A 17,769-nucleotide genomic window follows, 5' to 3' on the forward strand; every position below is an offset into this window, starting at 1 on the left:
ATATAGTCTATCTATTGATACCAAAATTTCGTGTTTTCAAGTTTCGGCTATTATTGAGAAGCCTTGCTTCCTACTTACAGTTTGTTGCCTCGAACTGTTTGATAAATAAAGTATCAAGTGATGTATTCATTTTTAGCTTTGCTAAATTATCTTGTAAACTGTCTTTTTTTTCGCCCTAGGCAGCTTTTTTAGAGACATGTTTTCAGACTTATGGTTTCCATGCGCTATTTTGAACACTCTTTGTCCCTTTAAGGACTCAAACTGTAATTTCCTCGAAAATAATTATGGAAGTAAAAAACATAAAAAATAGCATCAAGTGATGTATTCAATTTCATTCTAACTAATTTATGTTGGAAACTGCATATTTACCACAAGTGTCCCCTCTTTGTCTGTAGATAAGCCTGGTAAAAAGAACACCACACCCCGCAAGCTAACGCCTAACACTAGTTCTTAGCATATTACCTACTAGAATTATGATATTAAGGCTTAAAAAAAATCTTCGCCAACCTTTCTCGTTTATCTTATTTTTGTTGGTTCTTGATTAGTTGAATGACTTAACACATGATCAAATTGGATCAAATTCACTGAGTACTAATTAATCCAAATTTCAATAGTTAAGGTTCTTTTCTTTTCGGCGAGAATTCTTTATTCTTTATCGGTTGATCAAATTGCTTAAACTGGCATACCGTCAACAAATTAGAGGTGACGCTATATTCTAGTCACACTACGAACAGAAATAGGTCGCTGTTGGCATTTTTTTTTTTTTTTTCACATACAAAGACGATCCTCTAATATACAAAGAAAGAGTGGTACTTTCGTGTGACTCTCTGGCTTTTCATGGAAAAGTGCGGTTTTCTGTGTCCTACGTATTACAGTTCGAAAAAGTGTGACAAAAGCACAGAAGTGTAACAGTTGGCAACCCTGTCGGAAAGTACTGCCGTCACTCCAAAACCGGTACGAAACTCTAATAATGAGTTTTGGAGAGTTCTTGCTTCCTAAATCTCAGCACCGTGACATTCTACCTGATCAACCTCTACCATCAAGAACGAGAAAGCAAGATAAGTGAGTTCCCGTTAAACCAATAACAAACCGATATGGTAATTCTTTCACCCGATTTTCGTTGAAATTTACAATAAGAACTAATGTCTATAGTTTGAATTATATTTAAACCAGCAAACCAGCGATAGCTGTCAAGTTTTACTATTAAACCTGTCTACTACTACTATTATTACTGCTACTACTTTTGAATACCCCTTGTATTCCCCCGAGTTTAATTAAAAAGACTAGTGAAACGTGCATTCATAAAGGTGGCGAAATTGTTTCCCACCGTGGCCGGTGTTTCCCCTCTGGTCTTAACCCCCTGTCCCAGGAAAATACCCCCCCCACCCCTTGGAAAATAAGGCTTTCTAAGTTTGATAATTTCATTTGAGTTTTTTTGTAGGGGGAAGGAACTTTGGTACTTGCGTATTATACGCCACACACTCAAGTTTACGCTGTGTAAAATTCGAGAACAAACCGGTTTCTTCGTTTTTTTCTTTCAGCTTAGCATGAGACAAGACAAAGTTAAGTGACAGAATAGATGGGAAATATATGATTTGGGCAATATATTTGCACAAAAGGGGGGGATAAAGTATTTAGGCAGTTTTAATTCAGAAAACAATTCTTACTTCATAATATGTAGAATAATTGTCCGTAACCCATTTTGCATGCAGGCTTGCTATACTTTGCCCCCCCCCCCCACCTGATGTGCAATTATATAGCCCAAATTTGTTTCTAGGTAACGATGAAACTACCGAAGAAACCGGTTTGTTCTGGAGTTTTACACATCGTAAACTTGAGTGAGTGGCGTATAATACACGAGTACCGGACTTTTTCGTGGAGAGAGAGAGCCACATGTCCCGGTATTATTTAAAAACGATTAGGAATTAAATTTAAAAATTAAGCTTTTTTCAAGTGAAAGCAGGAAGCAACATCAAAACCTTAAAACGAACAGAAATTATTACGCGTGGGAAAGGGGTTGCCTCTTCCTCCAGACCTCGCTTTTACGCTAAAGCTTTTTTATAGGACTTTCATGTTAATTTTTGCTAGTTTTAAGTTTTGATCGGCTATTTTTTGTAATTTCTGTTCGTTTTGGGTTTAATTCATTTATTGATGGTGATTTATGGTTGTTTTAGGCTTGGAAAATTATTCTAATTTATTTCTACTCGTTTTTGGCTAAATGAGGTTCTTTACCATTCTCTGACAAACTTGTTTTGTGGAATTTCTTTTTAAATTACTTTCTGGTCATTTTTTATTGACATAGTCTTCCTCATAGAAAAAAAATATTTCATATCTTTTTGGTTTTTTTTTCTGTTAGACTCAGTACTTTTTACTTTAAAAGATAATTTTACTTTATTTCTGCTCGTTTTTGGTTTAATGAGGCTCTCTACTTTTCTTTAAAAAACTTGTTCCGTATGTTTCCCATTAACAAATACTATTTGTAAGTAATTAAATAAACACAGCAAATTTTTCAACTAAAAGTAAGGATAACCTCAAACCTTAAAACGAACAGAAATTATTACGAATATGAAAAGGGTTGCCTCCTCCTCAAGACCTCGCTCTTTGCTCAAAAGTTTTTTTTTATATACAATTTTAGAACCAAGCTTATTGTTCTTATTAAAAGGCAATTGTGTTTTAGGAATCGTTCTTAAAAAATTAGGACAAAAAGTCAAAACTTTACTGTAAAAAGCAAGGTCTTGTGGAAGAGATAACTCCTTTCATACACGCAATAATTTTGTCCGTTTTAAGTTTTGATGTTGCTCCTTACTTTCAAACAGTTTGTTTCATTCACATTTTTTTTTTTTCACATTTTCCATTTTTTTTTTATTCACATTTTCCCAAAAATTATCAATTTTTTAAAGTGTTTTGGGAGTATTTCGAGACTATTCATGAAAGGAATAAGCCTACAAAGTTTGAACAAAGTCCATGAAAATAAGTTTCATGGTTGGTTCTTTGTCTTTAAACATCTTCCCTGCACCCACCATTTTTGCTAACAACACTACCCAGTTAAGTGAGGTTGTCCACTTTGATTAGTCTTTTCAAACAGTTCGTGGTAACGAAATGTAGCAAGGAGCGACCCGGCTCAATAGTAACCAAAACTCTAAAAAATATAATTTTGATACCAATAGCTATATCAAAAGAATTGCATTTTGATGCTGATTTTAAATATGTAAGTTTAATCAGGTTTAGTCGTACCCATCAAAAGTTACGAGCCTGAGAAAATTTGCCTTATTTTAGAAAATAGGAGAAAACAACCCCAAAAAGTCATAGAATCTTAACGAAAATCACACCATCAGATTCAGCGTATCAGAGAACCCTATTGTAGAAGTTTCAAGCTCCTATCTACAAAAATGTGGGATTTTGTATTTTTGCCAGAAGGCAGATCACGGATGTGTGTTTATTTGTTTTTTTTTTCCGGGGTGGTTGTACCAACCCAGTGGTCCTAGAATATTGGGAGAGGGCTCATCCTAACGGAAATGAAAAGTTCTAGTGCCATTTTTAAGTGACCCAAAAAATTGGAGGGCACCTAGGCCCCCTCCCATGCTAGTTATTTTCCCAAAGTCACCGAATCAAAATTCTGAGATAGCCATTTTATTCAGCGTAGTCAAAAAAGCTTATAACTATGTCTTTGGGGACGATTTACTCCCCCACAGTCCCCGCGGGAGGGGCCACAAGCTACACACTTTGACCAGTGCTTACATATAGTAATGGTTATTTGGAAGCGTACAGACAATTTCAGGGGAATGTTTAGGTTTGGGGGAGGAGTTGAGAAGAGGGGGATATGTTGGGGGAACTTTCCTAGGAGGAATTTGTCATGGGGGAAGAAAATTTTCATGAAGGGAGCGCAGGATTATCTAGCATTATTTAAAAAAAAATATCTAGCATTATTTAAAAAAATACAATGCAAAAATAAATATGAAAAAGTTTTTTGAACTGAAAGTAAGGAGAAGTATTAAAATTTAAAACAAACAGAATCTTAAAACCTCGCTCTTTTTAAAGCTAAAGTATTTTTAGTAATTTCAACTATTTATTCTAGGGTGTTTGTGATTCAGGGGGTCATTCTTAAGAAATTGGAACAAATTTTAAGCTTTAGAGTAAAGAGCGAGGTTCTGACGAGGGGGTGAACCCCTTTGTATACGTAATAGAAATATGAGAATACAGTTTTAATACAAGTTCGCTACGTTAGCTAATTTGTAAGTTGCGTATATCTTTTACTAATAAAACATTTGTAAAAAATGGAAAGTCCTAGTTGCCTTTTTAAGTAACCAAAAATCGGAGGGCAACTAGGCCTCCTCCCCCGCTCCTTTTTTCTCAAAATCATTCGATAAAAACTATGAGAAAGCCATCTAGCAAAAAAAAAAAAATGCAAATTTTGTTTTAATTATTCATCTGCGGGGAGCCAAAATCAAAGCATGCATTAATTCAAAAACGTTCAGAAATTAAATATAAAAAAAAACAAGTTTTTTTAACGGAAAGCAAGGAGCAACATTAAAACTTAAAACGAACAGAAATTACTTTGTATATGAAAGGAGATGCTTCCTTATCAACGCCCCGCTCTTTACGCTAAAGTCTTTTAATGTTTTAAAAAGTAGAGTTAAGAGAAAGAGTCAAACTTTAGCGTAAAGAGCGGGGTGTTGATGAGGAAGCATCTCAATTCATATACGAAGCAATTTCTGTTCGTTTTAAGTTTTAATGTCACTCCCTACTTTCCGTTAAAAAAACTTGTTTTTTTATGTTGATAACACTTGTTTTTTTTTTATTTAATGAACAGAGTAAAAAGAGACCTCGTCAAAAGTTAATTTTGGTTATTCAGGCTTTTGTCAAACCTTCTTGCCTATGGCAGCTCAAGGTTGACAAACAACGAAAATAGGTAAATTACACGGAAAATAAAAGTTATTCTACAGATAATAATTAAAATATGGGAATAAAGCGAACGAAGAGCCCCTCCCCTCTGTCAGTACCTGCAAAAAGCCTTAGTAGCGTTTCTTCCCAAGTCAAGAAGAATATGTTGCCTGGTACATTCGCTCCTCCTCTCCCACAAAAAATCTTAAACTATATTCTAGTGGTAATTGAGGAAAATTTATCTTTATTTTGCCATTTGTAAAAAAGTGGCTACATATATCAGCTCTTGGGTACTCTTGCAATGGAAGCGAAAGTTGACAGCATAGTTTTTTTGACTAATTGAATTATGAATTATTATTGAATTAAGTTGTTTTGATTGTATTTTCTATAATTATACGAACCTTCTTTAGTACGAATAACTGCACTAATTACTAATAAACAAATTCATATTTAGGATCACCACAAAAAGCTGCTTCTTTGATTTAATATTATCAATAGTTAGGCTCTTATAATTTCGCTATTGACAAGGATCGCTATTTACTTGCCATCCATTAACATGAAGAATTTGACTTCTTTTTGTTACTCCAACCAAATTATATAGAAGAAATGTGTCTGGAAAACTGGTAAGGGGCTACTCAGTCACAAATTATAACTTTATTTTCCTTATTAAGTGTAAAAATCTATTGGCAGGCAGCCAACAGTAAGGTAACACACATTTGTTCGTGGTTTTTTCCCAATTCTGCTCTCTTTCCTTTTGTTTCCTTATAATTACTTTATAGTCCAAAATTTCCAGGGGAGGCATGTCCGATAATTACATTTATAGTCCGAAATAAAATTAGTTTTTGTAAAATTCGGTACAAGATTATTGGAAAAAGCCATCGATTAACTGAGGTAACACTTATAGTCAGATTTTCGATCAATGCCGATGAATCCCTAGCTTTAACTGTTATAGCTGTATCATCTGCAGATAGAATTGCATGGCTAATATTCTCATGCAAACCTCGTGGAAGATCATTAATATAAATCAAAAATAAAAGTGGACCTAATACTGAGCCTTGGGGGACACCAATATCAATAAGATTTTTTGAATTAGATTTTTTGATTTTTTGAAAAATATGAAATTCCACATTTTTGTAGATAGGAGCTTGAAACTTCTACATTAGGGTTATCTGATACGCTGAATCTGATGGTGTGATTTTCGTTAAGATTCTATGACTTTTAGGGGTTGTTTTCCCCTATTTTTTAAAATAAGGCAAATTTTCTCAGGCTCGTAACTTTTGATGGGTAAGACTAAACTTGATTAAACTTATATATTTAAAATCAGCATTAAAATGCAATTCTTTTGATGTAGCTATTGATATCAAAACCTCATTTTTTAGAGTTTTGGTTGCTATTGAGCTGGGTCGCTCCTTACTACAGTTCATTACCAAGAACTGTTTGATAATTACTTTATAGTCCGAAATTTCCAGGGGAGGCATGCCCACCCCTCCAGGTGCCTATTATAATATCAACCAAAATTGAAAGGAAGAAAATATCCATAATAACCAAGATTACTGAAAAGGACTAATGAAATGTAGATTGACTTTTTAACATATAATAATTCATTCCTAAAAGTGTCAACAATTTTGGATTTAGTAACGTTATAAAAGAGAAAACGTTTATTTTGACTTTTGAAATCGAAGCATTGATAAAATATACATGATAATTGGTGGGGATCCTCAGTAGAGAACCCAAAAGGGTGTTTGTTGGCCTCAGGCGGCTTGTTGCTGCAGTGAGTTATTAGCAGTAGTAGTAGTAGTGTAAAGACTGCTAAGTCGAGTGCCGCATCGTTTCTTTTGTAAACTCCTTGGGTAAAAATATTTAGAATTTCATATAGTTCATACAATTCAACATGATTCAGTTGACATTCTAGAAATGGTTGTTTCTTTGAAATAGTGTTCCATTGTGTGAACTGATAAAAAGTATAGGCGTTATTATAAAAAAAAAATTATTGATCATGTAATCTACTATAATTACATAAAAATTTCTTTTGTTTCAGGTTGTTTTACTGGAAGAAGGAACTAACTGTTAGAGCCCAGTTGGTACCGCCAAAAATCTATTGTTCAATGAGAAAAGCAGTCTTTTGGCGCAGTCTCCAGGGCTTTTTGATTTTCTATTTAATTATTGGCGCCGTAGTTTTCTCCTATTTGGAAGCACCAAAAGAAAAGGAGGTTAGAACACGTCAGCATACGTTAGCCATAGATGTAGTCGGTGAGTAGAAAATATAATATGTTTATGTTTAGATAATATATTGAAATAACATATAAAGTAATATATGTTTATGTAATATATTTTGACATATAATAAAGTACTAACATACAAAAGGCGACCTCGGGGGGTTGTGTAAATTAGCCAAAATGTCAGAGGTCACAAATCTTCCTTTCTTTATTTAATATCTTTGAGATGTAATATCATCTATATCCACTTTCAACCCCCTCCCTGCAGTACCATCAGAAAATAAAGGAAGGTCAATGAATTTTCTGTATATAGTAGACATAAATTACTACTTGTATGAATCATATGCGAAATTCTAAAGAAAACTCTTGTGAATGGTATAGCGATTTTTCTGTCGCAATCCCCCAAAAGAATTTTCAACTTCAAATTAGAAAATATGGTATTTTTTTCGTTGTACTTTTTGGATTAGAAAATTCTAGGATATTTTAGCCTTGTTTGTGATTACTGTTTCTGTCCTTGAATTTTGTACAAGCTTTCAGGTATATGATCAAAGCCTATTTTTAAGACCAAATCTCGATAAGGTTTTAATCGTTTTTCCGATTGCGATAGAGATATTCAAAAAAGTTGCCGATGATAATATCTTCCTTGGGCCCTCTTTTCATTCCCCTTATGTTCCTTCAAGTGTGATCCTCGATATTAAGAAGTATGTTGACAAGAGTATGAATAAGAATGAGAAGAAAGAGAGAGTAAGAGGTCAGAATGTTCAAGAAACATTTACTTGATTTTTTGCTAATATTGAATAAGTACAGCTTTTGCTTCTAATTCTTCTCAGACACAGTCCAATTTCAGGTCTGATCTTGGGCAACCTGATTAAGTTCTTGACAGGTCAATTAGGACTACCTTGCACCAGTCAATACTTTTAAAGCCAGTGTCCTTGTCATTTGGCGATGGTGAATATTCCTTCTAAAAAAAATCCAAGTTTTTGTTTCATGATTTTCAAATTAGATGAAAACAAGAGCTAAGAGCTCATATGGCACTTGTGAAGAGGCAAGAAGAGCCAAGAGCTCATATGGTATGAGCTCTAACAAAATTCTAAGAATCAATTGATTGATTTAAAAGGAAAATCAGAGGTTTAATCCCGGTTAGGATTTAAAATAAGAGGTCTAAGTCACAATGTCCTTCTAAATATCAAAATTCATTAAGATCCGATCACCCACTCGTACGTTATAAATACCTAATTTTTCTAATTTTTCCTCTCCCTTTAGCCCCCCAGATGGTCAAATCTGAGAAAACGACTTTATCAAGTCAAATTTTACAGCTCCCTGACACGCATACCAATTTTCATAGTCCTAGCACGTCCAGAAGCACCAAACTCGCCAAATCACTAAACGCCTCCCCCAACTCCCCCAAAGAGAGCGAATCCAGTACGGTTACGTCAATCACGTAACAAGGACATTTGCTTTTTCTATTCTCCAAGCTTCATCCCGATTCCTCCACTCATCCACTCCACCCATCTCGGTAATATCTAAGGGTGCAACTATATAACATCACCAAACAAGTATTAACAGTACTTGCACAATGAGCCAGAATTTTTACAACTGGCACAACACAGCCTTTCTGATATCAATTGATATTGATACTAAACGTAATACAATTAGTGCAGGTTTGATAAATAATTTTCTTTAATAGTGACTTCAAGTTCAAATTTTATTAGTATTTTTTTTTTTCAACTGAATTTTAGTAATTTAAATAGAGAAATAAAATTTAATTGTAATGCTAGTCTTTTGGATATATAACTAATTATTAATATCGAAGTAACAAGTACAAACGACCTATGTTAGAAATTATCTCTGCGACGCAATCTTTTTGACAAATTCCTTTCCACTTTTCCAAACATATTAGCTAATACAGGGTCATTCAAAAGAAAGAGAGTTTCCGGGGAAACTCAGAAAACTCAGAAAAGAAAGATTTTCCGGGGACAATATCTGGGAGGGGGGGGGTACGGCTAGGACTTTTTCTTATGTTTGAGTTGGTATGCGGATGAGGCGTAATTACTTTTGCCCCGGGCACCACCAACCCTAGAAACGGCCCTGAGTTTATGCTAGACTACAGTGATTGATTTGGTCAGCTTGTTGCACTTCTTCTTCCACGACATAGCAAAGGTTCCTTGCAGCGTTTGAAATAGGCAGAACGGTTATTCTTATTGTTTTTCTATTACCATTACTTGATATCAGTCTTGTTAGCTGTTTATCTGATCGCCTATTTCCCCATATTATCTGTCAGCTATTCAGGTAATCAATCTATGCTAAAAACTTTATAATGCTATTATATTTTGAATCAAAGTTTAAGAGAGAGATTTTCGATATTAAAAAACGACAAAATGTCAATACGAAACAATTAGTCTTCTCATGAAATTTTAAAACTTTAAACCATGCAATAAAACTTTCTCTCACAATAAGTTCTGACTTCATACCGTTCAGTCTTTCGCTATATTAAGGCAAGTTTTTCAAATGAAATTAAGAAGCAACGTTAACACATAGAAAAAAAAATGAAATTATCACGCGTTTGAGGGGGATTACCCCCTCCTCAACACCTCCCTCTACACATTAAAGATTTTTTGGACTTATCGTTTTTTAAAAACTGCACGGAAATCTGGCTGGTTTTTCCACGGTAAAATTCCTCACAGAGAAATACTCTAGACAATTTAATCCCGGTGAAAAAACTTACCCTGGACAATCATCCTTAACATCTCCATGCGTAAAATAGAGTTGCAAAGAGAAAGTAAAACAAACAAAAGAATTATGTATAGGAATTCTGGCAAACTCCCCCAGTGTAAAATTTCCCCTTAAATGCTCACCCCCTGGAAACTTTCCTCCCCACGGAAACTTTTCCCCATGGAAAAACCCCTAGCAGAAGATATCCCCCCCAACCGAAAAATGTATGCATATTTTCCGATAACAAATACTGTATGTAAACAATGGGCGAATTTTAAAGCTTAAAAACCTTCTCCCTGGGACTTTTGGGGGTCATGTTAGCTCCAAAAGCACAGTAATTGGGCCTTTCAATCATGCTGAACAAAATGGCTACCCCGAAGTTTCTATCGGACGCTTTTTTGAAAAAGGGGCATGAGAAAGGGCTTTGCCTATCACTCTTTTTGGTCACTTAAAAATGTCACCAAAACATTTAACTTCCGTTCAAATGAGCCCTCTCCCGTATATTCTAGGTCCACTGAGTCAGTAGGATTACCACCGGAGAAAAATAGACACACATCCATTATCTTTCTTCTGGCAAAAAATCACATTTTTGGAGATAGGATTTTGAAACCTCTACAATAGGGTTCTGTATTACGCTGAATCAGATTGTGTGATTTTCATTAAGATTATTTTACTTTTAGAAGGTGTTTCCTCCTTTTCAGGCAAATTTTCTCGGGATTGTAGCCTTTGATGAGTAACACCAAACTAAATGAAACTTATATATTTTGAATAAACATAATAAGCTGATTCTTTTGATATATCAATTGGCTTCAAAATTCCATTTTTAGAGTTTTGGTTACTATTGAGCTGGGTCGCTCCTTACTTACAGTTCATTACCACGAACTGTTTGAAAGTACCTGATAGAGTACGTTTTTATCCAAAACACCTTTCTAAAAAATTCTAACTAATCGAGGAGAGGGCATACCCCCTCTTCAATACTTCCCTCTTTACGATAAAGACTTTGTGTCCCAATTCTTTAAGAACTACACGTGAAACACAAGGGCCGTTTAATTAAAATAAGAGGCTTTGTTTAAGTACAACATTTAGCGTGAAGAGTGGGGTATTGAGGAGAGGGCATCCCCCTAATACATGGAAAAATTTCAGTTCGTTTTGAGTTTTAATGTTGCTGCATGATTTTAGTTGAAAAACTGTTTCTTTTTTTATTTAACTGCAAAGAAAATCAATGAAGTTTGAATTGAAGTAGTAAGGAATGCGCTAATATTGAAAGAAAAAGTGAATTTTTGCACTCAAAGACTATATTTCTGTGGATTAAAAAGCAATTCTAAAGGTTTGACATAGAAAGAATAAAGCGCCATTTCATCTCCTAATGCTACAGCCAAAATTCACTTTAATTAAGGCTTATGATATACTTACATGACTTTTCCAGCACTGTGGAAAAACAATCAAACCAACTGATTGTTCACCGGTCCATGTCGATCAAATTTCATTCAGATCCAATCACCTATTCGTAAGATAAAATATCCCAATTTTCATGTTTCCAAGAATTCCGGTTCCCCCCTCCAACTCCCCCCAATGTCAAAGGATCTGGTCAGAATTTAAAATTAGAGCTCTAAAGTACTAGATCCTTCTAAATATCAAATTTAAATAAGATCTGGTCACCCTTTCGTAAGTTACAAATACCTCAATTTTCACCCCCCCCCCCGAACTCAAATAAAGAGAGCAGATCAGGTCCGGTTATGTTAGTCAAGTATCTTAGACAGGTTTTTATTCTTCCCCTGAAGTTTCATCCTGATCTCTCCGCTTTAAGTATTATCGAAGATTCCCCCCCCCCCCAATGACGCTGGATCCGGTTGAGATTTAAAATAAGAGATCTGAGTTACGAGGTCCTTATAATTATGAAGTTCCATGAAGATCCGATCAGTCCTTCGTAAGTTAAAAATACCTCATTTTTTCATCCCAATCCCGATCCCTCCACTCTAAGTGTTTACAGAGATTTTAGGTTCCCCCCTCCCAACTCCCCCCCCCAGTGTCACCAGATCCGGTCGGGATTTAAAATAAGAGCTCTGAGACACGATATCCTTCTAAATATCAAATTTCACTGAGATTCGATCACCCGTTCGTGAGTTAAAACTATCTCATTTTTTCTTATTTTTAGAATTAACATCTAGTTAACAGAACAGCTCTGAGACACGATAATCTTCCAAACATCAAATTTCATTAAGATCTGATCAACCGTTCGTAAGTTAAAAATACTTCTATTTTTCTATTTTTCCAAATTAACGGGCCCCCACTCAACCCCCCTCCATATGGTCAAATCGCGAAAACGACTGTTTCTAATTTGATCTGGTCTGGTCCCTGATACGCCTGCCAAATTTCATCGTCCTAGCTTACCTGGAAGTGCCTAAAGTAGCAAAACCGGGACCGACCGACAGAATTTAGGATTGCTATATGTCACTTTGTTAAATTTTGTTTAATTTTGATCATCAAAATTATCTTTGACTAATATTAGAATATTACACTGAGCTTGTACACGAAGTAGATGACTCACTCTTTTAGCAAAAAGGTGGGATTCAGTTTTAGATAAATTTCAAGTGGCTATTAGAACGAAAATTACGCTTGGGAGATATGCATATTTGCATATTTGGATGTGGGGGAGGGTTATGAATAGCAGGCCTACAGGCAAAATGTAACTGTAACCTAAACAAACTAAATACCGGCTACATACTTATTAAAATATAGCTTCAATGTAGTTTCCCACTGAGCCAAAGCTGATTGTCTCGGTATACCAACAACAATAAACCATTTATGTTTGATTTTTTTAGATCCAAATCTTTGAGTGTGTAATGACTAACAGATACGTACCAAGATACCCCTCCCTAATGCTGCAAAACTTACGAAATATATGCTAGAAAATTCAACCATATCTAGATAAAGATCTACCAGGCACTTAGGAAGGCTGCCCTTTTGTAGGGAGGGATATAAGCAAAGGAACACGGAAAATGTCAAATTACAATTATTTGGTCCAGATCCCCAAAATAACATTTGTATTTTAGACACTCTTCCTCCTCCTTTAGGAGACCTAGAATTAATCTTGGATAGTGGCGGTTCGGGCCTCACTTGCACTCTAGGCAAAATCTTGATTTGCCCCCCCCCCCTGGCTTCTATAAAGTTTTCAGGGGAAATTTTGATAAAAATTTCATTTATTAACAAATTATTTTCAATTTATTAATTAATTAAGTATTGTTTTCAGTTATTATTTTTATTAGCGCATTTGTTTTTTTCAATTTTCTACCTTTTTGTATTAATTATTTTAATTACTATTATTTAATTATTGTTATTTAACTATTTGCAATTTTTTATTTATTGTTGATTAGCAATTAATTAATAATTTATTAAATAGTTTCACTTACTAGCTTTGCCTACCACTTCAGTTTAATGAAAATAAGATTCCTAAAATTAACTCTTAGGTTATTTATTTGTAATTTTGCACACCTAACTTTGCAACACCTAATATGGTCACATTTGATTATTTTCAGTTGTAAAAGATTTGCACACACATGAATTGCACACACATGCACACACGACACACACGTGAATGTCTCAGGCGGTAGCACCTCTTAACATTATTAAAATGTAAACTAGACTTCTTTTGCCAAAGCCTCATGAATTGATGTAGCAATGGTAACTTATAGGTCACAGCAATTGTGCCCTGAATTGGATAGCATGAATGATATCCAACCGGTCAATTTTTCAAGCATTATTTTTGTTTTAACAAGCTGCGTTTTAACAGCTCCGTTTTAACGTGTACCAAATGAATTTTTAAATCAAGGGGTGGGGGGAAATCAAAGGGGTAAATGCCCCGTGAAACTAGTTACAATGAAAACAAAAGCGTAATGCCATTCAATAATACCATTCAATAATTTTTAAAATGATAACTCTTTCTCTTAACTTTACTCTTTTATTCAGTAAAAACTTTAGCGTAAAGAGCGGGGCGTTGAGGAAGAAAAGCCCCTTTCATATACGGAGTCATTTCTATTCGTTTTAAGTTTTAATTTCGCTCCTTACTTTCAGTTATAAAACTTTTGTTTTTTATTTAATTTCTGAACGTTTTTGAATTAATGCATGTTTTGATTTCGGCTTCCCACACATAAATAATTAAAATGAAATTTGCATATTGATTTTTTATTTTGGCTAAATGGCTTTCTCATAGTTTAATCGGAAGATTTTGAGAAAAAAGGAGCGGGGGAGGAGGCCAAGTTGCCCTCCAATTTTTTGATTACTTAAAAAGGCATCTAGAACTTTTAACTTTTTACGAACGTTTTCAATAGTAAAAAACATACGTAACTTACGAATTAACTTAAGTAACGAACTTCTATATTCGTATGTTTTTACTACGTATATGAGGGGGTTCACCCCCTCGTCAATGCTCCGCTCTTTACACTAAAGCTTAATTTTGTCCCAATTCCTTAAGAATGACCCCTGAATCCCAAAGGCCGTAGAATAAATATTTGAAATTACTAAAAATACTTTAGCGTAAAGAGCAAGGTATTACGAGGAGGCGAACCCCTAATTTGTGTAATAATTTCTGTTCGTTATAAGTTTTAATGCTGCTCCTTACTTTCAGTTGAACAAACTTTTCATATTTATTTTTTCATTGTTTTTTTTAATAATGCTAGAAGGTCCTGCACCCCCTTCGTTGAAATTGTCTTCCCCCATGACTAATTCCTCCATGGAAAAATCCTCCCACATAACCCCCCCCCCTTAATTTCCCCCCTCCCAAACCAAACCTCCCCCTGAAAATGTCTGTACACTACCCAATAGTCATTAGTATATGTAAACAATGGTTAAAGTTTGTAACTTTCAGCCCCTCCTTCTGGGACTTTAGGGGAGTAAGTCATCCCCAAAGACATAGTTATTAGGTATTTCGACAATAGTCAATAAAAAGGCAATCTCAGAATTTTGATCCGGTGACTTTGGGGAAAAAATGAGCGTGGGAGGGGGCCTAAGTGCCCTCCAATTTTTTTTGGTCACTTAAAAAGGGCACTAGAACTTTTAACTTCCGTTAGAATGAGCCCTATCGCGATATTCTTCGACCACTGAGTCGATACGATCACCCCTTGGTAAAAACACACACAAAAAAAAACACGCATCCGTGATCTGTCTTCTGGCAAAAATGCGAAATTCCACATTTTTGTAGATAGGAGCTTGAAACTTCTACAATAGTGTTCTCTGATCAGTGTTTCCACTTCTACCGATTTATCGGTAGATCTACCGATTTTGGACCTTTCTACCGAATAAATTTCAAGCCTACCGAAATACCGATTTTCTACCGACTTTTGGCGATTTTTCGCCATTTTTTTCTTTTTAATTGAACATAGTAGGTGTGACTGCGAACAGTGCCATTTAGCGAATTCCCGGAGCCATTCACAGCCACTTCAGTCATAGTGCAAAACGAGTGTATTCATTGAACGCTTTCTAGGATTTCTTAGAAATTGACAATCACAAGATATTGTCCCCTGGACAAACTAGATGGTTATCTGTACATAGCTGCGTCAAATGGATTCTTGAGCAATGGGATGCTCTGACATTATATTTTACTGAGGCTGTGTCTGATGATCATACCCATGGAAACGATTTAGCACTTGGTGGCTTGAAAAACCCCTTTATGAGAATTATGATGATGTTCATGAACTATATTTTGAGCATGTTGGCTGAATTCAATTCTCTTTTCCAATCACAGTCTCCCCCTTTTCCATACATTTAAATCAGAAACAAAAAGACTTGTTGCAACTCTCTCCAAGAACTTTCTTGAGGTAGGATATGTAAATGCTTTGAAAAATTCACTTGATGTAAATGATGACAATTATTATGTAGCTATCCAAAAAATTTATCTTGGACTGAATGCCCAGATCGCCATTTCAGAGCTTGTAGACCGCGACCCTAAGGTGGACCATAATCAAGAGATGAAGCTATACCTCACAGCAAGAGAATTTTACAAGGAAGCAATTGCACAGATCAAAAACAGGTTCGTATTTGATGATGATTTCTATGAGATGTCCTGTCTTGTAGAGCCTTCAAATGCTGCTAAGCTCAATCTTTCTAGTCTTGCACCAATTCCAGCTAAGCATTTCCCTCCTACATGTCCTAGAGCTGCCATTGACTGGTGTGAACAAAGCTCTGTTGATGTACCGAAGGATCTGTATCAGTCACCAGTAGAATATTGGAGATTCGTTTTGTCCATTGTTACCCCAAGTGGTCGACCAAGGTTTATAAATCGAAGGCAGGTTATTTACTTTTTCTTTTCACTGCCTTTCTCAAATGTTGTTGCAGAACGTCTTTTCAGCACTTTAAAAGAGGTGAAGACTGATAAACAAAATAAATTGTCGAAACTGACCTCGTCTGCCATCTTGCGTACTAAATGCGGGACGAAGAGGATGAATATGCATTCTTCGTCGCTGATAGTTGATCATGAACTAGAGAAACGGCTAAAGGAAGTACGAGCATCTGCGACGGTTGAAGATTGTATATGAGTGATCAAAGTTAGTCTATAATAGCAAAAGTTTCTGTCTGATATTTGAAACATCCATTGTTCCAAAGTGTGCTTTATTGATTTATTATGATGAAAATTACCTAATTAAGTAGATTAGAATTCAATCGACCTATGTATTGATACAATCCTAGGCTAAGGCTTCAGAATACTAGTGATGTATATTTACGGTGGAAGAGCAAAAGTTTCTGTTTTGAGTTGCATAAGATATTTGAAACTGCCGCTATTCCTGAATTGTTGTTTGAAGACCAAAGTGTGCTTTATTGATTTATTATGATGAAAAGTACCTAATTAAGTAGATTAGAATTCAATCAACGTATTCTACCGATACGATCCTAGGCTTGATTCCGTCGTTTGCAGTTGCGTATCAGTTGCTTTAATCATTTGAATCCAGTATCTCATTTGTTGTTTGAAGTTCAATTTTAAGTGCTTTACTATGATGAACAGTACCTGACTAAGTAGAATAGGACTCCATAAATAATAACTAAGGATATTGAAAGTGTATTTTTTAAGCCCCGTTCTCATGCGTGTCTAGCTAAGCATCTATGTTTACAAGCGTGCCAGGCAATATATTCGTGTCTAAACATATCTTGTTCCGACGTAGGCATAAACACCAAATGCCAATTTAATTAATACATGAAAATCGTTCTTTCCTTATGTAAGAATTTGGATTCAGAGGCGCTGCAAATTTGCAGCAACTACTGCAAATGCCGCGTTTGCAACATTTCAGAATCGCCGCTAGCTCAAGAGTATACCATATTAGTATACTAGAGATTTACAAGAACCACTCCAAACGCTGCATTTGCAACGACTGCAACATTTTGTAACCGTCGTTATTGCAACGAGATCAAACAACGTCCCATTACTCTTTTGCAGTTTTAAAGAAAACATTGCTTTAAATCGTCGTATAATCAATCGTAAGTCGATAGACCGGTGTAGAGTGGTCTAATTCTGAATTGATCTGGGACTTCAGCAGAAAATTGAGCATTTTTGCGAACTTAACAAGCACTTACAGGGTTTGGGCATATCTAGAAAGTCCCTACCAATTTTTTACTGATAGCGTGACGCCATCTAACGATTTTCTACCAAATTTTAGGTAGTTATACCGATTTTCGAAGCATGCGAAGTGGAAACACTGTCTCTGATACGCTGAATCTGATGGTGTGATTTTCGTTTAAGATTGTATAACTATTAGGGGGTGTTTCCCCCTATTTTTCTAAAATAAGGCAAATTTTCTCAGGCTCATAACTTTTGATGGGAAATACTAAACTTGATGAAACTTATATATTTAAAATCAGCATTAAAATGCACTTCTTTTGATGTAACTTATGGTATGAAAATTCCGTTTATTAGAGTTTCGGTTACTATTGAGCCGGGTCGCTCCTTATTCCAGTTCGTTACCACGAACTGTTT

At 35.3% G+C, this 17,769-nt stretch overlaps 1 protein-coding gene across 8 annotated transcripts in view; it reads right to left on the bottom strand.

Annotated features, from left to right (window-relative positions):
- Window positions 1-17,769, bottom strand: part of LOC136028203 (uncharacterized) — an 89,831-nt gene that overhangs the window by 38,800 nt on the left and 33,262 nt on the right. Inside the window, exon 3 of one of the 8 annotated variants that reach the window (XR_010617761.1) lies at window positions 7,874-8,058. The exons of the other annotated variants lie outside the window; for them this stretch is intronic. The gene's annotated coding sequence lies outside the window, so the exon portion shown is untranslated. The remainder of the gene's footprint in view (window positions 1-7,873; window positions 8,059-17,769) is intronic. 8 annotated transcript variants of the gene reach the window in all.

This window comes from Artemia franciscana, chromosome 6, assembly GCF_032884065.1.
Source record: "Artemia franciscana chromosome 6, ASM3288406v1, whole genome shotgun sequence".
NCBI lineage: Eukaryota > Metazoa > Arthropoda > Branchiopoda > Anostraca > Artemiidae > Artemia > Artemia franciscana.